Genomic DNA, 23,215 nt, shown 5'->3' on the forward strand with positions numbered 1-23,215 from the left:
GGACGATCATATTTAAATGTAATATAACAACAGCAGCGTCGTTTAATGTGATGATAATATCAGGAAACATTGACTTAGCAATCACAGCCTAACACGTTGTTGAGACCACCAACGAATCACAGCATGAATGTTTACCACGTATTACTAATCCTGACGGCATTTTAATTGCATCTGTTCCTTTTCATATCGCAATTTCAGTATGCGTTATTTGCAAACATTGTCAAATATTTTTTGATTATTAATTAAAATGGCCGCGCATTTCAATTTCGTCACGTCGTGTTTGTGGTCAGAAGTGACAAGCCAATTTAATTTATTCGTAACTAATCTGTCTCACAAACAGCAAAACTGATTACAAGTGTCTCCCACACAAAATAAAATCACACCACTACAATATATATTATTGAAGGTAAAACACGTTTCCCGTTGCTGCTTTTTCTTCCGCCTCTTGCTACTGTCTTTAGCTGTGTTCGTTGTTCTTCATCCAATGTACTCTATTTTAGTTGTCTAACGTTACTGGAGGTTTTGATAAATGACTGAGTAAAAAATTCCGCTTTAACTGAATTTCTTTCCTTTTTTTATCAGCATTTCACTCCTGTGTACTCAGTAACTATCAACTTCCTTTTGTCAAGAATTCCATCTGCGTCATTTAATAGTTAACAACGTAAGCAGATTTCCCAAGGAAAGAGTCTCAGAGTCTTATTTCACAAAAGAAAAATGCACCGCTACAAGGCTTGTGTTTGATAATTAAATTTTATTTCTTTATCGTGAATAATTGGCGACCATATGGCTATCACGTGCACGCGGAGCAAGGCTGTTCAACATATCACCTACTGGGAAGGTAACATTGCTTGATATTTGTTAGTGTCTTTGGCATTTTATCTCAGGCTAGTATTCACACAAGTTACCGTAGTCTTTCCATGACACTAAAATAGCGTTGAATGCCATTGCTAAAGAAACAGTAGTTGTACGTGGTATCTTGTTTGTCTCAGATTTGTCAGTTTTTGTTAAGTAGTGAATTTTTATTTTTTCTTTCGTTAATTATCTTCAAATATACACGTAGGCTAACTACATAAGCCAAACTGTTTTTAACAACCGTGACTTGTTTACGTGAATCGCACTGAACCATACCTGCGAACTTGCGAACCAATTTCTCTCCTGATACAATAGAAACACTGCTTCTGTGCCAGAAGTGCCTAATAACACGCATAACGCCTCAGATGTGTGGTTACGAAGACTTCACTAGGACGATACCCAACTGTAAGTTAAACTGTGGCCACAAAGTTCCATACCATTATCTTGAAACTAGTTCTGCATCATAGCAGACGATGCAGAACACACGAACACAAACAAGAACACAGATCGATAAATCATTTCGTAAATCAAACTGTTTGTAATCGTCAAAATAAACTTCCAAATTTAAAATCAAAAGATAAAATCGACGAAATTACGTTAAATAAATGAGATACCAAGTGTAACAAGTGTCATGTTGTGAGCATGAAATGATAGTCTATACCCGAAAGGAAGAAGTGTGTTCCTAAAACCTTAAAATTGTCGTAAAGGACAAGCAAGCGCACCACTGCAACATCCATTTACGCGTCATAAATCCCAATAAATAAATTACAAATCCAACTAACGTGACGCATTTCATATAAGTCTCAACGTAATTGTTATGTCATAGTTTGATAAAAAAGACGAGTTCACAAACCCAAGAATATTGTCAGCAAACAATTTCACAAAATTCTTAAAAACAAATCCCACCTTTTTCGCTAAATACAATGGGCAGGAACTGTTGCTACATAAACCACTATAAAGTGCCTTCCGAGTAGATTGCACTAATGATCATTTATTTGCGGTTATTTCATTATGAAACTAAACGATGAGTTTGGAAAAAGTAAAAGTTTTATGGTGTAAATACACACTGCGTTCAAGCGAAGACACGAATTACCAAAGAATCATTAATGGGCAGCTAGTGGTTTAACATTTCGCCTACATCCTGAAAGACGAGACGAGTAGTAGTCTAAGATTTTGATGTACTGCACTGAAGAGCCAAACTGGTACACCTGCCTAATATAGTGTGGGCGCTTCGCGAGCTCGCTTAAGTGCCGCAACACGCCGTGGCGTGGAGCCGACTAATGTCTGAAGTAGTAATGAAGGGAACTGACACCACGACTCCTTCAGGACTGTCCACAAAACAGTGCGAGAGGGTGGACATCTCTTCTGATCAGCACGTTGCAAGGCATCACAGATATGCTCAATAATGTTCATGTCCGGGGAGTCTGGTGGTCAGCGGAAGTGTGAACTCAAGACTTTTCCTGAAGCCACTCTGTAGTAATTCTGGACGTGACGGTGTCGCATTGTCCTGCTGAAATTGTCCAAGTCCGTCGGAATACACAATGGACACGAATGGATGTAGGTCACCGGACAGGAAGCTTACGTACGTGTCACCTGCCAATAGTATCTACACGAATCAGGGGTCCCGTATCACTCAAATTGCACACGCCCCACACCATTAGAGAGCCTCCACCAGCTTGAACAGTCCCCTGCTGACATCCAGGGACCATGGATTCATGAGGTTGTATCCATACTCGTACACGTCTATCCGCTTGATACAATTTGAAACGAGACTCGTCCGTTCAGGCAACATGTTTCAAGTGATCAATACTCCAATGTCGGTGTTGACGGGCCCAGGCAAGGCGTAAAGCTTTGTGTGGTGTGCAGTCACCAAGGGTACATGAGTGGGCCTTCGGCTCCGAAAGCCCATATAGATGATGTTTCGTTACATGGTTCGCACGCTGACACTTTTTCATGGCCCAGCATTGAAATCTGCAGCAATTTGCGGGAGGCTTGCACTTCTGTTACGTTGAACGATTCTCTTCAGTAGTCGCTGGTCCCGTTCCTGCAGGATCTTTTTCCGGTCGCAGCGATGTCTGAGGTGGTTTTACCGAATTCCTTATATTCACGGTACCCTCGTGAAATGGTCGTACGGGAAAATCCCCACTTCACCGCTACCTCGGAGATGCTGTGTCCCATCGCTCATGCGCCGACGGTAACAACACATTCAAACTCGCCTAATTCTTGATAACCTGCAATTGTAGCAGCAGTAATAGACCTAACAACTGCACCATACACTTGGCTTATATTGGTGTAGCCGAACGCAGCGCCATGTTCTGCCTGTTTACGCATCTCTGTATTTGAATATGCAAAATACCAGTGGTTCATGCGACTTGATAAAGATTTTCTAATGTTACTAAAAAAATATGAAGTGAATTTCGAGACAGTTGCTTCAACAAAACTATAGCGGACTTCCTACTCCGAGATCTGTCTGTTTCGTGTAACACTGACTACGATCACGTCGTGTGCCTCCCACGACAGCTATAAGAGAACCACACCAGTGGGAATTTGCCGCCCGTTATTGGTGTCTATCTGATAAGGGAAGCCTGCTAATGGTTTACAGAATTCTCGTAACCTGTAGGTTTCGCTGTCTTCAAGCTTTGTTAACCCTCTGTCCTGTGTTGTTGCATCAAATTCGTTCGTGCCTGGACACAGTCAACCCAATGAATAATTAGAAAAACGCGTTGCTGTCGCGTCCTAATGGACAATTCGCGTCAATCAACTGCACGCAATTTTGACGTTTGCCGCGTGACATTGTCTTTCACTGCGAGAAGAAAGAAAAAAAATGGTACGGTTGTAAACACTCAAAATATCTATGGAATTCTAACCATTTTATGCAACTCCCCTCCCCAGTATTTCCATTCCTAGGACTGGACGTGTTCTACAGACTGAATAATAGAAAGTAATGTGTAACCAACTATTCCTGAACTGCAATGTGTGTCTGAAGGGATGACTACCAGCAGCGATGTTAACAGCTGCGACAATGATGTCTGTGTTCAACAGTGGCGGGAGGAGCCGGTCAGCTTTAAGACGTGCAGCAGGCGGCCGCTGCTGCAGTGGGCGGTGGGCGGCCGATCAATGCGTCCTTGTCGCCATGGTAACCAAGGAGTGCCCCGAGCCGAGCCGCTGCTCCGCTGGCCCGCTTCCAGAGCCAAACTCGGTCGCTCTGGCCCCGCCCTTCGAGGGCACCGCTCAGCGGCTGCTAGTCAATCCCTGAACGATAATAGCCCGAGACTACACGGGGGGTACATTGTAGCCAGAGGCACTTCACATAACCACCCCTGACACCACAGGTGGAGGTGCAGTAAAACGTACAATTTTGGTAGCTGCAACCACATCTTCCGCAAATATCTAAGGTACACAGGTTGACTGGTCGCCTCAGATCAGCCATCAGAGCTTAATGGCATCCGTCCATCCTTAGGGGATGATGGTGAAGCATGCTTGGTTCAGAGTCAGCAGCGTCTGCTGTGGCTAAAATGTCCCACTGCAGTTTGGACATGTGACATTTGAGGGACTTCGAACAGAAGCCGGTCTGTCTCTTCGCTTTGTCCTCTTCCTGATTTGTTCCTGTGTGCGTTCGTCCTCAGGGCTTGACGCCGTTGCGCACAATTACCACTTGACACTGTCAACTGCAATGCTTTCCCAGCGACTTTGATTCAGGTCTTGGTCAGGTCTCTCTTGCAGACATCCTTGAAACGAAGATGCGGTCGTCCAACTGGTCTCACACCCTCCTGAAGTTCTCCGTGCAGCAGTTGTTTCGGAATCCGTTCTGGATCCATGCACCTGACATGTCCCAACCATCTTAGACGTCGATGACTCAGAGTGCAAAGATGCTGGTTGTGCTTGCACGATGAAAGACTTCGGTGTTGGGTACTCTATCTCCCCAAGAGATCTGAAGGATCTTCCGGAGACAGCGGAGATGGAAGCTGTTGGTCGAGATTCATGCCTAGAAAGAGTTGTCCATGTCTCTCAGCTACAGAGAAGGGTGCTTGTAACAAGCGTTTTAGACAATTTAGCTTTTATGGTAAGCAGTCCGTTGTTCCATACTCTGTTTTTCAATCTAGCCATAACAGATGATGCCTTTGCAATTCTGTTGGTAATTTCAGTGTCCATGGATAAGTTGCTACATATTGTGGATCCCAAGTAGGTAAAGTCATCAACTACCTGCCATCATTGCTGATGGATGGAAGGTTGGTAGGGCTCTGCGCCATGATCTTAAGTCTTTTGAAGGCTGATGAGTAGACCACATTTTTCACAGGCATTTGATAATTTGTTTATTATCTACTGCAGCTCATCTTCCGTGTTCGCTACTAGAGCTGCATCGTCCGCATATAACAACTCACGGATAACAACTGTATTTACTTTGGTCTTGGCCTTGAGGCGAGCAATGTTGAAAATATTTCCATCAGACATCGTATGTAGATACACTCCCTCCTCACGGTCTTCAAAGGCAACTGAGCAGAAGGGGAAAGAAAATCCCAAATAATGTAGGAGCTAACACACACCCCTGTTTCACACCGCTATTAACAGCGAATGCTTCTGATGTTTTACCGTTGAAGCAGATTGTTGCTTGAGTTTCCTCATGGAAAGAATTATCTGTAGTTATTTAGGTGGGCATCCAGTCTTCTGCAACAGCCTGAAAAGCCTATTTCTGCTCACTAAATCAAACGCTCTAAAAGGGCAATGAAAGCAATATAAAGTGGCCTCTACTGCTCACGGCATTTCTCTTGTAGCTGTCGTAAGATCATATCTACGGTTGATCGGACGGGTCTCAAGCCACACTGGGTAGATTCTGGAAGCTAAGATTTGTAATCGCATTAGTATGACTCTTGCATAAGCTTTCCCGGCTACACTTAGTACTGAAATGCCTCGGAGCTTACACTGCGAGAATATCGACGATCGTGAGGTGACATCTCAGCTGCATTGAAGGGAGTCGTCCGGACGTAAATTGAACTCGTGGGTAAGTCTAATATGGAAAGGATTTTCGCGAAGTTTGTGTCACGGCTGCTTCACTACTGCAGGAAATTCGAAGAGCTACATCACGGCTCACACGCTTTCGAATGTTTGCATTTGTGACGGAAGTACGGTTTCTGGCTGCAGTTCTCCATCCGTGGCATTCAGTAATGTTAGCTCGATGTGACTACTTCTTCACCAAGATGAGTCACGATGAAAGGGTGCGTAGGTGTGGTGTATTGGAGGTAATTCAAGAGCAGGTGCAGATGGAACTAACGAAGTAAGACTTCATAATTTAAGTCTCAGAAACACTAGGATTCATTTACTCGCTCCCTAGAAGACTTGTGAAGGTCGTGGGGCGGATCAATATCTAAGTGACGGTAATGTCCCATACTCCGAGGAGCGTAGGGGACGATGCGGGAGACCCGCACCGCTGTCTAGGCAAGGTCCTAGGAGGAAATGATTTGCCATTGCTTCCACCCACCGTAATGGGAATGAATAATAATGTCGACGACGCAACTACACCCAGTCATCTCGAGGCAAGGAAAATCCCTGACCTCGCCGGGAATCGAACCCGGGACCCCGTGAGCGGGAAGCAAGAACGCTACCGCAAGACCACGAGCTGCGGACAGATCTAAGTAAGAATCAATCATTTTAATTCAGATATTTAGGGTACGTTTGGACTCCTGCTTGTATCTATCTCCAAATCGTGAAATCGTTTCTTTCAGAACAGATAATGCGCTGCTCGTCCTGGTGTCAAAGCGAAAGCGACGCTGTAGAGGGAAAGCTGCTCTTCTGGATGGCCGCTGAGGCCCCGAGTACACAAAACCCCCCATAAATATGTAAGCACGGGAGGGACGAGGGGGAATGTAGTAAGGTGTCACTGGCGGAGTCTGCTCGAGGCCGCTTTGTCTCCAGACAAAGAAGGGACGCGGGGCGTATTACGTTCTTCGGGCTCTCTCCTGCCCACACACGTCTTCCATGGACCACACTCTGCACCTGACCCACTCAGAGCAGAGTAAGGGGATGAGGCGGCGGCGGTCTTCTCGTCAAAGCCGCTACTACTCAGCTTCGAGCCTGTAAGCTGTTTTCTGTATCTTGCTGTGGCTTACTCAAAGCATACAGCCCATGTGGCGTACCGTATTACGGTGAAAGGCAAGGGACTAATTGGCAACAGCTGATCGCACATAGACATATAACACTACTTAAGAAGCACAAATGTACATAAATATGAAGGCACTACTTTCTATGAACTGGCACTGTCTAAAAATCGTGAAAACTAGAACCAATTTTTGTCTACGATCTGTATGTTAGTAGTATTCATCTGGTGAGTTTGCATGAAGAACTGCTTTGGCTGCAGTTGTCACTGTTTCCAACTCGGGAATGAGTAACTACGAGTATCATAAAACTGGATGTCTAAAAAGATTGCGACCTTTAAAGGAAACATGCAAAAATCTGATTTGTGTATGACCTGGCTTAATGAGAACGTGGGTACGATAGTAACGCTTCCGTCATTACAAGACATTGTGCTCATCCATGTTGCACTGTGCAGCGCACGAAGTAGAACATGGATTGTGTTGATCGTTGCCGAACTGTGCTCACCCTGCTACGTTTTAGTGTTGCCCGTTTCCTGTTATTTTGTATCTTCCTAGTAATAGGTGCATCCATGTAGAGGCCTATCGCTCCACATAAATTGTTACAATTAATTATGCTCTGTCTTGACCGAAAAATATACAAGAATTTCTCAGCACACAGTGCTGAGAGATTTATCAGAACTGAATATCGTCACAATTACGAGTAACGCCGGAATCTATGCCTATTTCCGCGAGAGTAGTCAGCACACACTTGTGGGTGAAACAAACCGCAAAACAAAATTACGTGCTGGCCAGATACGTGACTAGGGTTTCAGCCGACTTCCGCCCTGCACTTTCTGCTGTTAGATTTGCAAAATGTTAATAGGCGTGGGTCGAAGTTCATTAGCATCTGACAGACTTCTCAAAACAGCACACTGGGCATTCCTTCAACTGCTGTGGGTTCGTGTCAGCCCTCTAAGAAGGCTATGGGTCACGAATGGGATAACGTTAACTGCGCTTGTAATGCACGCTCGTATCGTCTCTCCTCACATCCCTGGAGATCCGCAACACAAATTCAATATCTGGGACCAGAGCAAGCCTGACGCAGCCTTAAAGGCAGGGCTGTATTTAAAAGCAATAACTTACCGCGGTTACTTGTTTGTAACAATTTCCACCTAAGGCTCTCTTAACTCCAGGAATTTCCGAAGTTTGTCTTGTAGCACTTATGATTTAAAAATGGAGAAAAATTTACATTCGTCCTGCTTCGACTACATCAACTAAGAATGCAGACTTACAGCAAATGTGAAAAACAAATGAGCAGTGCATGCTTTAGGAATTTTAAGGTGTATGCATGGACTGCACTTCTGGGAAAACTTAGTACGACGGAGGCTCTGCTCCGAGCTTTGGCAGTATGCAGACGTGCCGGGTCTACAAAGAAGACATCAGGAATGAGGAAAAGAACCTTGGGGAGCGGGCCTAGTAGCCCTCCGCAGAAAATTTTAAAATTGACAATTCTCTATTTGAAGCCTAATTGTAGCATCTGAAAAGTAAAAAATTTACGACTTTAAACCCTAGTAGAAAGGACAAGAAAAGGTGCTGCCAATTTAGAAATTAGCTTCCAAAGTTACGGTTTTCAAATATAAAATGCAGTTATTAATTTAATGCAAAATATTAGTGGAGTGTGAAATAAGATGTGCTGAACAGATGATCAGTGAGTATTGCGTTATTTCTGAAACAATACCGACTGACAAAATGAGGCAACGAAAGACCTTGCATTGTATAACTTATACAAAATTCCGCAATTTTAACATGGCTCCCGTAAAATCCTAATTTTAGCCTATAAATCGTGATAGTTACGAACAAAATACTTGGCGCGTCTGTACAATGCGTCGACAAAAGACTCGGAGACCCGAGGAAGGGTAGCGAGAACGAGCGGTATGAAACAAGCAGGTAGGCATGAGAAACTACTCCCAGAAGCCAGCAAGACAGCGTCCAGGCCAGCATTACTCCACCTGACAAAATTCCGAGCTCCAAGCAACGAGGAAACTGTGGGATCCTTACGCTAACACGTCGTAGTTACTCAGGCTTAGCAACTTAGCACATGCAACAGAGCGCAGGTAACACGTAATGGCAACAGTGTCAGCGTTATGGCTGCTTGCTAAACCAAGTCTGGATTAATGTTATTACACAGGCATAAGCACACTTCCAGCAGCCTTTAACGCCACATACCAGCTAGCACCACAGGCAAATCCACTTATGTCGGTCGCCCCTTCGTCCAGTCCCCAAAGCAATCAACCACAAAAGAATAAAATGAAATATATTCTCAATATTAATTCACTACAGGCCTGGAGTAGTTCCTCTAGTAGGAATAACGAAGAACTACCACAATTATTTTGATCGATCTCTCACTGCTTCCTCTTCGCTCTGACAGCTAAGCTTAGATACATTTTGTCACCGTCTGCCTTCGAGTATAAGCTCTAAGCAACCCACAGGTTCGTGATTACAGCGTCATCAAGATAGCGCTGATTATACGTTTCCCCGCTGCCCCCTCAATATTCTCTGAACGCCGTTGCTGCCTGGAATAATAGTTTTCATAATTTTTTATGTACAAACCACAACAAAGACGCCACTTGCTCCTTATCACCCTATTTTCTAGTCTTACTGACATTCCAGGTAACGTTAGACTATCAGTATTCTATGAGAGTTCCGCTTCTGTAATCAATAACTAATGACTACAGACGAGGATGGTTGAGATTGTTCTGAAGATAACGGTGCTTAGGAAAGATAAAAAGCTATAAGTTTCTAAAGAACATCTGTGCCAGATTCGTTTAAGTTGTGTTTTTGCACCAAACGTGGTTCCAGGAAGAGCTGGCGAATATTTCCTGTTTCGTCATGAAATTTGAATGATTAGGGAGGTATTTTAAGCTGATCTCGGCATTTGGCTAAATACCTACAGCAATCATCAGTATTGTCGGGATTACTGCCACATAGTGCTGCATGTGAGTTCGGGCTATTCTCTGTCGCAGTGCAGGGAAGAGGAAAAAGAACGGTTTACAGTCAGACCAAGACCAGTTCATGGGTCTGAGGTCCGATTGCGAAAAGATAGAGAGTAAAGCCAGCCGTGTCTTCTCCAGTGGAACCACGCCGGCATTTGCAATTTGTTTTGTTTTAGTCAAACTGGGGTCATACGCGCCCACGTCAAAACTTTAGAACACGAAGACAGAGAGGAGTTAAACCACAATACGTCAGTCCCAACTGACATGATGGAAGACCGCTAAAAAGAGTCACGAGGAAAGAGGGCTGAAAAAGACCATACAGAAACGGAGGTCCAAAACTAAAAATTAAATGGCCTTCACCATATTGCTTTGGCGGATAAAAAGTAAGACGCTGTCGACATCCCGCGCGTCATTTGCTAAAACGGCCGATAACTCAGACGGCAAACGGGAACGTAAAAGGTTAAAAAATGGACATTCCATCAGGAAGTGGCGGACAGTTAAAACTTGGGTGCAATGTGTACAAAGTGGTGAGGTACCGCCACTTAGCAAATGACAATGTCTAAAAAGGCAGTGCCCAATTTGCAGCAGAGTTAAAACGCATTTGCAGTAAGTGATTTAGGGAAACTTAGGGGGGCGCACATAAAACCCGCCCGAAACTGACTGCAAGCGCACGTGAGTAGCATTACTAGCTTGTCAGTCTCTTTGCCACCTTCCAACAGCAGAAGCGTGTGAGTACTTCATACGGAAAGTAGTCGTTTCAAACTGTGTACTTCATTGTCATGCCTTGCCTTATTGAGGAACGTGTGTTCATTGTCGCATATGTGAGGTCTGGATCCATTCGAGTTGCTCGTGGCTTTTCATGAAAACTTTCCTGAAAAAAAATCATCGATTCAGGATCTAGTGAGGAAGTGGCGTTCGACAGGCAGTATTATTAATTCAAAGAGAAATAAGGCACAGACTGTATGTACACCTGAAGTTGTGGCAAACGTGACGGCATACATTGAAAGAAGACCCTACAAGGCAATACCATCATCACAGCAATGTGGAATATCTCACAGGTCATGTCAACGCATCTTTATGTCTTAAAAATGAAACCTTTCCGTGTGAGTTGTTGAGCAAATAAAAGAAGCGGACAAGGGTAAGCGTACACATTACTGTAATTGGTTGCTGGAAAATGTCGCTGGCGGACAGCTTGATCCGTTCCTCTTTTCGACGGATGAAGCTTGGTTTCATCTGTCGGCTTACGTTAATTCACAGAACACGAGACACTGCGCTACGGAGAATCACCATGGCATATTGCAAAAGCCGTTACACGATTTAAAAATTGCTGTACGGTGTGCTGTATCTGGTGACCATTATCGAACGATTGTTATTCAACGACTGACACACACATTTACTTGCAACTCTACAATGAATTTTCGGCTCTTAACTCCAAATGAAAATGATGTGCTTATTTCCAGCAAGATGGGGGCAACTTCTCATACGTCGGATTTGTCCTTAGCTCGTATACATACTGAATTTACAGAAGAGAGGACCACTAGTAAGGGCTTGTGGCCAGCCCGCTCTCCCGACTTGTCACTACGTGACTTCTAGGGATTTCTGAAGGCTAGAGTCTACCGCTACAATCCTAGAACACTTGACACATTGAAAGACAACATATGTGAAGAAATTTCGAACATTCCTCAAAGGGTACTGAAAAGTGTTTTCCTTAACACGCTTCGACGTGCACAACTTTGCTTGGATAGAATTGAAAAGAATATCAGCATTGGCCGTATTTTGTTTTATTGTCAGCAAAATCTATTTTCTGTCACTCTGTGACCATCCTCAGTGCTGTAATATACAATTGAAATTGGAAGGCACTGGTATCAAGCTATAACCACTAGCTTAGAGCTATCACAAACAACAAAATACGGCCAATGCTGATTTTCCTTCCAATTCTATCAACTATTTGATCGTGGTGCACACAACACGCCATGGAGTCGCCAATCAAACTTTGCTTGGATATTGGCGGAGAACATTTGAACACAAGACTTTAAACTCCTTTCTAAAATATGCTTCTTGAACTAATAAAAGTAGATCTGTTACTTAAACTGTTAATTACATAGTTAATAATTAAACTGTACAATAAAAATGTAAAAAAGCGATTATGTACGTTGATTTTCTTCATATTATTTTCAGCGCAGGGGCCGGTTTTATGTGCGCCACTCTCTGTAAGGCCGGTTGGACGAGGATTTAATAAGTCTCCTCGAATGGAGACAAGAGTGAGCAGCCACTGCGACACCTCTGAACGAGGTACGGGAAGGGGCTCCTAAACCTGCATTCGATGTACGATAGTAAAACGTGGTGGGAAGTAAGGGCACTTTGAACTGACTTGATGGTAAAAAAAATTAACTGGCGAAGTACAACACGGAAGTACTTCAAGGAAGCAGAACCAACAATGAAAAATTCTCTCTATACAATGGGAACACCCGGTCGACGTATTTCAACTTTACCTAGTCACTGAAGGTGGGAGTGAAGTGGGAAAAATGGCCAACGAGTACTAGAATGTGTAGTTACAGACATTAAAGCGACAGAGATCCGAGTGACAGCTGAGAAAAAGGCGTGACTTCGAGGTTCAGCATATACAAAACGGAAACTTAATCGCCACGAAGTACATACAGGAAGGCGGATGACGGGGAATGCGCAATGGCCAAAGGCAGTGCGTCACATGACGCTCCATCGAAGAGCATCATTCCGCTACGCCTGTCTGGCGTTTTTTATTTTTACTAGCAAACGCTGTGTTCACTATGGAAATTATCAAGAAATCAGTTTTGCGTTAAAAGCGACAACTATCGTTCTAACCGTTTATAAATTATTATAGGCGCAAAGAGAAGAAATTGGCTCGATGTGGCGCGTACCCAAGACGTTTCCTGTTACTAGTGCTGTTTTTCTGGGGGGGGGGGGGGGGGGGGGGGGGGGGACGCTGGGGGATGCGTACCCCTGAACTTTAGTCGACGAAGTAATTTTTTTTACCATGTTGAGAACTTTGAAGAGTACCAAAGATTTATTTCACGCACGTAATTTTTTTTTTTTTCGAGTTCCGTTTCATCTTTCCACAGTCAGCAATCTGATGTTTATGAAGTTGGTTGGTCCTCCACTGATGATGGTCCAGCTCATGGACTATGTACGCTCTTGGTTCATGAAAGGCAGACATCTTGCTACTGATAGCAAGAGTAAAGTAAGAAGGCGTGAGGACTACAGCAGCCATGAACTAAAGTCAGTTTGGAAACTGTTGTAATGTTATTAATGTCAGTTACACTGTAGTTTTATAGTTAAGTAAATTTTCAGTTGTATCAAAAATTGGGTCGATTGAAGCACAATATACCACCCATCATCTACGCCATTTCGGGGGCCAAACAAGGTTACAAAAGATTTTTGTAGTGTAGTTTCTTTTGCTGTTGATAGGTGTGGATGGTTTTTGTTGTATTGTGTCTTAGTGGTGTTTTATAGGTTAAAATGTGTGTTCGGTAATATTTCCTTGCATTGCTTTGTATGTCAGAGGGTTGATTGGACCCACCTGTTTCATTTGAGGTATATTATAGGTCAATTGAAGTGTACGTTACCGTTTTCTTTTATTGTTCAGGAGCTGATGGGAATTGCATGCTTCATTTGAGGTGGTGTAAACTGTAGTGTTTGATACTACATTCTCTTGTATGTTTGGGTGTTTCTCGGTATCGTCTGCTTCATTAGAAGACTTCGATACCATTTCTTTGTAGTTCGACATGTTGATGACGTAATGGCTAAAATCAGACGGGTGGTATCCCACGCTTCAGTTATCAGTAATTTTCTCTGCATCATATCCGATGTCTGAGTACCCTCAAACTTTAGAAAAAAAAGGACTACCTGTTAGCAAGAAATGGCTGAAGCATGTGGAGTAGAACAGAGACTGAACACACACTCAACGCTACTAAGTACAGTACCACGAACGCATCACACATCCGCCTTCTGACTTGCACACCACTATAGTAATAGGAACGGCACTAATTTGTCCTTACGAAATAAGCTCTATTGGCAATGAGGACGAAACGCGCAAGACTATTCCACTTAAGTTACGAACCAGAACAGCACAGGATGGGACGACCATTCGCCGTGTTTGCATGCCCCACTGTTTCTTTAGAAGGAAGATCAGATATAGCGCCTCGTGTTCTGTGCTTTAGTCGTCTGCCGGAGAACAACCCGCCCCCACACCCAAAACGTTTGTTTTGTGTGTGTGTGTGGGGGGGGGGGGGGGGGCAGATAAGGGCCGACGGACGAGGCAGGGGATACGGAGGAAGCCGCGGAAGAGCGGTGGTCGGCAAGAGAAGAAAGAGCGGAGAAGCGCGGGCCTTGGGGTGGAAATCAATACTGTGGCGCCACAGGGCGCCAGAAAAATACGTCTTCAAGGGCGGCCCTGGGTTTATAACCAGAGCGGAATACAGCTCCTCAAGGGCACCCGAAGCTTATCGAGCTGAGTAATGAGCGTCTGGATCCGAGCTCCAGACCACAGTTAATATAACCAGCCCCTTTTGTTTTAAATGGAAGTAGCTGTTTATAATTTTGTTCTGTGATAGTTTTGCTCCTCCACCAGCATTTCGCTAGGCCAAGGATGAAACATGTCAATGACGGGCTTAGAGAGCTGTGGCAGCCAATCCGGCCACATGAGCAAGTGGCTGATACAACGGCACTAAGCTGTCACGATACAGCGAGTAAACAATGTTATTACGGAGATCAATACCATATGATCTAAGCAAGACAACATCACCCAATCCCAGTAATTTTTAACTGTCACTACACATTTTTTGTGAAACAAAAAGACACTGACAATCCTTACATTCAAAAGGAAAATTCCTCAAACCATTCTGCATATAATGAATTTCTAGGGTTCTTATTTGCAATAATGGTTTTTTCTCTCTTCCTCCGCGTAATATAGTACTATTTGACTTTTCCTACATTACAGTACAAACGTTGCGTAAAATGTAATTTAACATTACCAATTAAATCAGCAAAATGAACTTTTTATTTTATAGCCGAACAAAGATTGTGTTTACAACCGACAACGTAAAAGTAGTTTATGTAAATATACATCTGTCCGAAGCGAACACACACATTTACTGCTACTCCAACATTAGCAATGTTTGGCTGTTATCAAATTGCTTGGGAGTTATCACGAAGCTAAAAAGCTTCCACGTGCTAACACATTAAAACAAAATTACAACAAGTATGTCAGACTCACTTATTCCTCGTTCGTCCCATAGTGCAACCTCATCTGCCTGCGAAAGACGTTGCACTATATGCAATGCGTGCCACACTGCAATAACTTAATTGCATCCATGTGATATTACATGGCTGCAACGAGTGAAGATCTGCATGTACTCCACAGAGCACGTCACCATCATACAACTGTATCTGGATCATCTATGCTTCCGCAGCACATCTGGATCATCTATGCTTCCGCAGCACAACTTCTCAACTCTAGACAAAATAAAATGAAAAACGTTCCCATTCTAGTTGCAATTAAATTGTTGAAAAATGTGAATTACAAAATTTATTCACCAATGTCATCGATAATACAGGCCTATTTTTTTTATAAGCTAGACGAACGCACCGCCTTTCAATGTGATGATGCGAAAGGAAAGCAAATTTATCGCAGTTATTACAGTTCATTGCCGTAACTTAAATGTTAAAATATTACTTTTGATATAATAATAAACGAAGTGTGATAAGTTCAGCAACATCGTTGGCGAAGATGAAGTAAGGTCCACTAAACCACATAATTTGTAAGAAATTAAATTTATCAAATTATGAGCGCCGGTAAAGAGATGATGTAGATCAGAATTCAAACTACCCTGTTTTAACCACTGTAACTTAAACTCTTCTGTTGATCCATGTCTGAATAAGACAATATGAGACTATGGTTCTACCTTTATGCAAAACACTGGATTGCTTCTCTAAACTAGTATCACAGAAATACTAACTCATCACTGGTTTTCTTTATAGTAAAACATGCAAAAATTTGTATCGTTAGAAAACATTACAAAAAGTTAACTATGCACTGTTTGGCAATAGACATTGTGTGAATACTTTTACACTTTTTACTTTATAGTCATTACGTAATTTCTACGTTTGTTGCCTTTTTTAAGCACACAGCATGTCATCTGCAAAATGAGCGCGTTTGATTAACAAATATGGAAATGTGCTCTTACAAATGTCACTGTTAATACTGTCGAAAATCTGCGGTAGTGTGGTATAAAGTTTTTGGACATCAAGCTGTAATCTGTTATCAAACCTGTGTTTAAGTGTGACGCGTTAGGTTTTTTTTTATCTTGTCATATGATGATCTCACTTTCAGTAATAAGAAAGTCTACAGTTTTATGCGTTTATGGGAGTTCCGGTTATAATCTGGGCTGTTCAAGTACCTGCGGTTCTTATTTTTTGAGTGTGTATCAGTGAAATTAATCAGGTGTTTCATGGAATTTGTGTGCGCTGGATTCGGTTTGGTTCCTGTTCCTGTTTTGGCCATAGCCAAACAGAACTGTTGGAAGAGAAAGAAATACCTTAAAACAATGAAAAATATTGGCTACAGACTTCGATAATTTTGTAGTAGTAGTAAATGCAAAATATTTGAATCGTCCTGTCAGTGTAAGCGAAATCACAGGCAATGTAAACTGCATAGTATTAGAAGAATTATAACCGTGAAGCTGGCTTGAGTCTATGATAATTTTCAGTTTGCAACCCTTCCATATTATTGTTGTCTTCAGTCCTGAGACTGGTTTGATGCAGCTCTCCATGCTACTCTATCCTGTGCAAGCTGCTTCATCTCGCAGTACTTACTGCAAGCTACATCCTTCTGAATCTGCTTAGTGTATTCATGTCTTGGTCTCCCTGTACGATTTTTACCCTCCACACTGCCCTCCAATGCTAAATTTGTGATCCCCTGATACCTCAGAACATGTCCTACCAACCGATCTCTTGTTCTAGTAAGTTGTGCCACAAACTCCTCACCAATTCTATTCAATACCTCAGTAGTTATATGATCTACCCATCTAATCTTCAGCATTCTACTGTAGCACCACATTTCGAAAGCTATTCTTTTTTTGTCCAAACTATTTATCGTCCATATTTCACTTCCATACGTTGCTACACTCCATACAAATACTTTCAGAAACAACTTCCTGACAAATATATACTCAATGTTAAATTTCTGTTCTTCAGAAACGCTTTCCTTGCCATTGCCAGTCTACATTTTATATCCTCTCTACTTCGACCATCATCAGTTAATATGCTCCCCAAGCAGCAAAACTCCTTTATTACTTTAAGTGTCATTTCCTAATCTAATTCCCTCAGCATCACCCGAATTAATTCGACTACATTCCATTATTGTCGTTTTGCTTTTTGTTGATGTTCATCTTATATCCTCCTTTCAAGACACTGTCGATTCCGTTCAACCGCTCTTCCAAGTACTTTGATGTCTCTGACACAATTACAATGTCATCGGTGACCTCAAAGTTTATTTTTCGCCATGGATTTTAATACCTACTCGGAATTTTTCTTTTGTTTCCTTAACTGCTTGCTCAATATACAGGTTGAATAACATCGGGGAGATGCTACAACCCTGTCTCAATCCCTTCCCAACCACTGCTTCCCTTTCATGTCCCTCGACTCTCATAACTGCCATCTGATTTCTGTACAAATTGTAAATGGCCTTTCGCTCCCTGTATTTTACCCCTGCCACGTTCAGAATTTGAAAAAGAGTATTCCTGTCAACATTGTCAAAAACGTTCTCTAAGTCTACAAATGCTAGAAACGTAGGTTTGCCTTTCCTTAATGTTTCTTGTAAGATAAGCCGTAGGGTCAGTATTGCCTCACGTGTTCCCATATTTCTAAGAAATCCAAACTGATCTTCCACGAGATCGGCTTCTACCAGTTTTTCCATTCGTCTGTAAGGAATTCACGTTAGTATTTTGCAGCTGTGATTTATTGAACTGATAGTTCGGTAGTTTTCACATCTGTCAACACCTGCTTTCTTTGGGATTGGAATAATTATATTCTTCTTGAAGTCTGGGGGTATTTCGCCTGTCTCATACATTCTGCCCTGCCTGTCAGGTAGGGCTTCCCATTCCTCACTGTTACGAGGAGGCAACAAATTCGTCTTGCACTGGCACCCAATATTTTATAACTGGCGAACAACTACACACACCACGCAGTTACGCTTATTTTAGTGCAGGTTTCACGATTTACACGCATGCTCTTTCCTGTCGCTCTACACAACGACGAGCTGCACGCGCGTAAGAATGTGTTCATTAACGCACTACGCATATGAAAGTTACGGTTCTGCTAGCGTTCAACCACGGACGCAAGTAGTCTTGCTGTTAAAACTTCTCTGCAACCTAGAAGGTTTCCAATAAGTGGTGTTGCGTAGAAATTACACTGTAGCTGAATTTGGAAAGAAAATGCAACACTCAAGGATTGTTTATAGAGGCACTGGGTTATAATATGTGCAGACTGAGGAGTTTTAGTGTTATTGATTCGTTTGTAATCGTCATCTGCAACCAGATGGTCAGGAGAGTTGTCTATGCACCCTCTGTTTAGACTCTGCAGGCAGTAACTGTGGTGAGTGTTTGCGACGTTCATTCCGTATTATAACCACGCTCCCCTCGGCGACGCACTTCAAATGAACTTCAGTCATCGGAATGGAGAAGCACTGTGTCTGCGGCAAGTCTGACGGATGTCTACGGATTGCTGCAGATGCTGGGCTCAACGTATCCGTGACATTTTTGCTGCTTTGAGAGTAATGTGGAACATCCCACTGCCATAGACCAGGTTCTGGACGTCCCTGCAGCGCAGACGTACAAGATCGACGCATTGTGCGAGCAGTAATGGCCGTCCAAACTTCATCCAGGGAAGAAATCTGCGCTCATGTTGCCCTTGCTGAGACACAGAGCACCAGTGGGAAACGTATGCTTGCTGCACGACTAGGATCAAATGTGCGTCTGGTCAGCCTACCACGACACGACCATCCGCGGCTGCTCTCTTATCCTGAAATTGTCGACTGGAGAGTGGAATGGTGATGTCTTCAATGATTAGAGTAGGTTCTGTATACACGCGGGTTACGGACGTACACATAAGTGCCGTTGCTTTGGTGAGCAGCCTATTCCGTAGTGCACTGTACACAACACGTAAGCCCCAACATATTGTTTTGGGTGGGAAAGGCCATTACAACTCGCGGTCACATTTGGTATTGGTTCCAATAGCTCTGAGCACTATGGGACTTAACATCTGAAGTCATCAGTGCCCTAGAACTTAGAACTACTTAAACCTAACTAACCTAAGGACATCCCACACATCCATGACCGAGGCAGGTTTCGAACCTGCGACCGTAGCGGTCTCGCGGTTCCAGGCTGTAGCGCCTAGAACTGCTCGGCCACCCTGGTCGGCCATTTGGTATATCTGTACTGTAAAGTAACCAGTGTCCGCTACATTGCACAGATTGGTATCCCCGTGCTACCACCATTTCGACGGAACATTATGTGCGTTTTCGAAAGGGTCGTCCACAAACGGCTGCTGCGACGCCAAAGTGCTCTTCGTGTGTACAACCGAACACATCATCAAGATCACTAAATTTAGCCAGCTGATTGGACATTGTGAAGCGGGAACTTACTTGTCCTGAGCCTGCAAGAATCACTGCCAAATTCCGACAGAAGGCGCAAAAATACTCGAGACAATCTCTTACAGGCTAGCATTCGACACATTTATGGTCGCTTGCATATGAACATGCACGCCTGCGTTACTGCCAGAGTGGGGGCACCCTTTACTGTGAAGTGTCACTTTGTCTGAAATTATTATATACTCCGCAATGACTAACTACCTGTCATTTATCAATGAAATGACTTGGCCTTGAGACATTTTTCCAGCAATGTACTTGGTATTTTCACGGACGACCCTTCCTCCAGGAATAGCGCACAGTGGCGAAGGACGCTGAGGAAAGGCCGGGCCCGGCCCTGAGCGACAAGAAGGAGCGTGCGATACGGAGTGCGGGCGCCGTACAGAGGGAGGCGCTGGCATTCCGCACATCTGGCAGCCCATCAGCGCGGCACGCGATCGCCCGCCACTTTGGGAAACTTCCTGCCCCTGCCGACAATCGCAAGGCCGGCGGCGGCGCTGATATAAATCTGCGGGCCCGTTATTACCGAGAGTTGGCGGCGGGGGCGGCCCCACCCCGAGCTGGATCACGCGAACTCGTGCGCTTCCTGTCGTGGCCAGCCGGTCGGCACGCAAATGCCCCGGGAGCAGCTTCCGCGTGCTGCGCCAAAGGAAGACAAGCGGCGACTGCACGGAGGTGCCGCCAGAACACCAACAGTTCGCCCAACATTTATGCAAAATAATCTTTTGCAAATGTGTCCCCGATTTTTAATGAGGCTTTATCATCGAAAAGGCCAACTTTCGTTAAAAATGCTAGCTTCTGCAGTACTTTGCATGGCATTACCATTCTGCGTGAGTCTCACCGCTTCAACAAGTGTCCTTCACTGTGCCTTCTCCAGTGCGGTTCTCCGCCGTCATCCAACTGATTTTCTCTGTTCTTCCACATGTTCGTCTCCTGTCCACCGCTTTTTTCAGCCGGTCTTCCAGCGTCCATCCTAAGGACATATCCAAGCCATGCTAAACTAATTTATTAATCTTACAATGTTAGCACCTCGTATGCGCTAATCAACCTCAGCATCCGTTCTACATACATAAACAAAATTTTCCATCACCTCGGTTCCCAGAACTCGGAAAGGCAGACGTTGACTGTGGATGTTTTGTCACAGACACAGTCCCTTTGTTTACGGATGGCACTAAACCCGACTAAAGGTGTAAAAAACCATGCATGACCAGCGCCCATTACACGTAGGGGGTCCGACAGCCGATCAGTTCCAGTCATTTTACCAGGAAGGAAGTACAAGGCTCTTGTTTGTAATTCAACCATGCCTAGACGGACAATACCGCGGATCGATCACGTCCGCATTGTTACTTTGTGTCAGAAAGGGCTCTCAACACAGCCATGGAGGAGATACACAGATATGAACTGTCGATGACATACCTCGCTCAAGCCGCCAAGGGTTACTACTGCAGTGGATGACCGCTACCTACGGATTATGGCTCTGAAGAGCCGTGACAGCAACGCCAACATGTTGTTTAATGCTTTTCGTGAAGCCACAGGACGTCTTGTTACGACTCAAACTGTGTGCAATAGGCTGCATGATGCCCAACTTCACTCCCGACGCAAATGCCTTCAACGAGACAATCGTCGGAAACGTGTTTGGAAGCGACCCAGTCAGGCTGAACACCTTAGACACACTGTCCAGTGAGTGCAGCAAGGTGGAGGCTCCCTGTTTTGGGGTGGCATCATGTAGGGCCGACGTACGCCGCTGGTGGTCATGGAAGGTGCCGTAACGGCTTTACGATACGTGAGTGCCATCCTGCGACCGAAAGTGCAACCATATCGGCAGCATACTGTCGGGAATTTCGTCTACATGGAACACAATGCGCGCCCCCGTTGTGCACATCTTGTGAATGACTTCCTATAGGCTAACGACATCGCTCGACTAGAGTGGCCACCATGTACTCCAGTCATGAACCCTAACGAACATGTCTGGGATAGATTGAAAAGGACTGTTTACGGGCGATGTGACCCACCAACCCCTCAGACCGATCTACGCCAAATCGCGGTTGAGGAAGGGAACAACCTGGACCAACAGTGCCATGATGAACGTGTGGCTACTATGCCACGATGAATACAGGCATCCATCAGTGCAAGAAGACGTGCTACTGGGTATTAGAAGTACCGGTGTTTACAGCAATCTGGACCACCACCTCTGACGGTCTCGCTGTATGGTGGTACAACATGCTATGTGATGTTTTCCTGAGCAATAAAAAGGGTGTATGTTCTCTATTCCGATTTTCTCTACAGGTTCCGGTACTCTTGGAAGCGAGGTGACGCAAATCTTTTTTTGATGTTTGTAGATCAGAAAACGTTGCTGTCGAACTGCCCCATAGATCTTGCGCAAAACTCTCCGTTGAAATATCCTCAGCTCTGCTCATCAGTACAACCAACAAATGGGAAACCTGGACATTAACATCTGGCCTCATTATCTTTCCAATTTCGGCTGTCTAGTAAATCGCCTGGAGGCCAGTAATTTCTTAAACGTTTATAAACATCTATTACCACATAAAATGGACAGTTATTTTAGTTGATATGTAATTCGTCCACTTAACATTTCCGATCATTGACGCTCTGCGAGAGTTCAAACCTGAGGCCTGCTGCTGATAGTTCGTTTAAGTTATCTCCCTTCTTCCTAAGATTCGCGTACTTACGTTTTAATTGCATTGATAGCGAAGCTTCTAGGTTGTGTGGATTCTTTTAACTACCGTACTGTTCTCTAAAGTGGTTCTTTGAGTAGTTTCTCCATCAGCAGTATAGATTGCGCACGTCATGAAACTCAGATTATGAGCCACAACTAGAATCAGTCATATTATACAAATGACTAACAACGGTATGTATCAGGTGCAATCTCAGGGTTTAGCTTGCCGTCACCCCTACTTTTAACGAAGTTAAAAGTCGAGAGTTAAGTAATATATCAGATGCTGTAATAATAATGCATTTACGTAGCTTCCATGAGATTTGAAGTCAGAAATACATCGTTTGAAAACATTTGTCCGGGACGGAGAGGAACGCCAACCCCCGACCACATCCCCTCGGATTAACGACAAGGGATGGTGAGCTGGCTAGCCTGGATGCTGTTTTAGGCGGTTTACCACACCCAGCTAGATGAACACCGGGCTGGTAGCCAAACAAATGTTTGGAAATGTTCACTGCTGCATGAAGGCTACAGCGCATTCTGGTGGGAACTTAGCTAAAAATAACTTAGGAAGTCAGAACTCCACTTCATTTTATATTCAATTCGCCTTAAAATCAGGTATTGTTATTGCTTTTCCGTCTCTTTGGTACTTAGTTCGAATTTCGGGGCAGTACGAAGCCCTATGTCCCAATGATAAAAAGATGCGGGGGCTTTAAAACTCAAAGTGCTCTGGGTTCTTCAAATTCTGAAGTACCACTGCTAATCAAAGGAGCGGCTCGCTTGGAACTTTATCTGACACTAAAGTCGCTGTCTGCGTACTAATATCTACAGCTTTGAGTCCTAACACTCCCACAGACACCGATCGTGGCGTTAGCTGGCAGCCCACCGCAGTATCTCACCTTCGCCGTTTGTATTGGGCGAGGAAGGTGAGTATGCAGAATCTGGCACC

The 23,215-nt window shown here is 44.0% G+C and overlaps 1 protein-coding gene across 2 annotated transcripts in view; it reads right to left on the reverse strand.

Annotated features, from left to right (window-relative positions):
• Nucleotides 1–23,215, reverse strand: part of LOC126331935 (protein gustavus) — a 317,640-nt gene that overhangs the window by 93,925 nt on the left and 200,500 nt on the right. The window lies entirely within an intron of this gene.

Source organism: Schistocerca gregaria, chromosome 2 (assembly GCF_023897955.1).
Source record: "Schistocerca gregaria isolate iqSchGreg1 chromosome 2, iqSchGreg1.2, whole genome shotgun sequence".
Taxonomy (NCBI): Eukaryota; Metazoa; Arthropoda; class Insecta; order Orthoptera; family Acrididae; genus Schistocerca; species Schistocerca gregaria.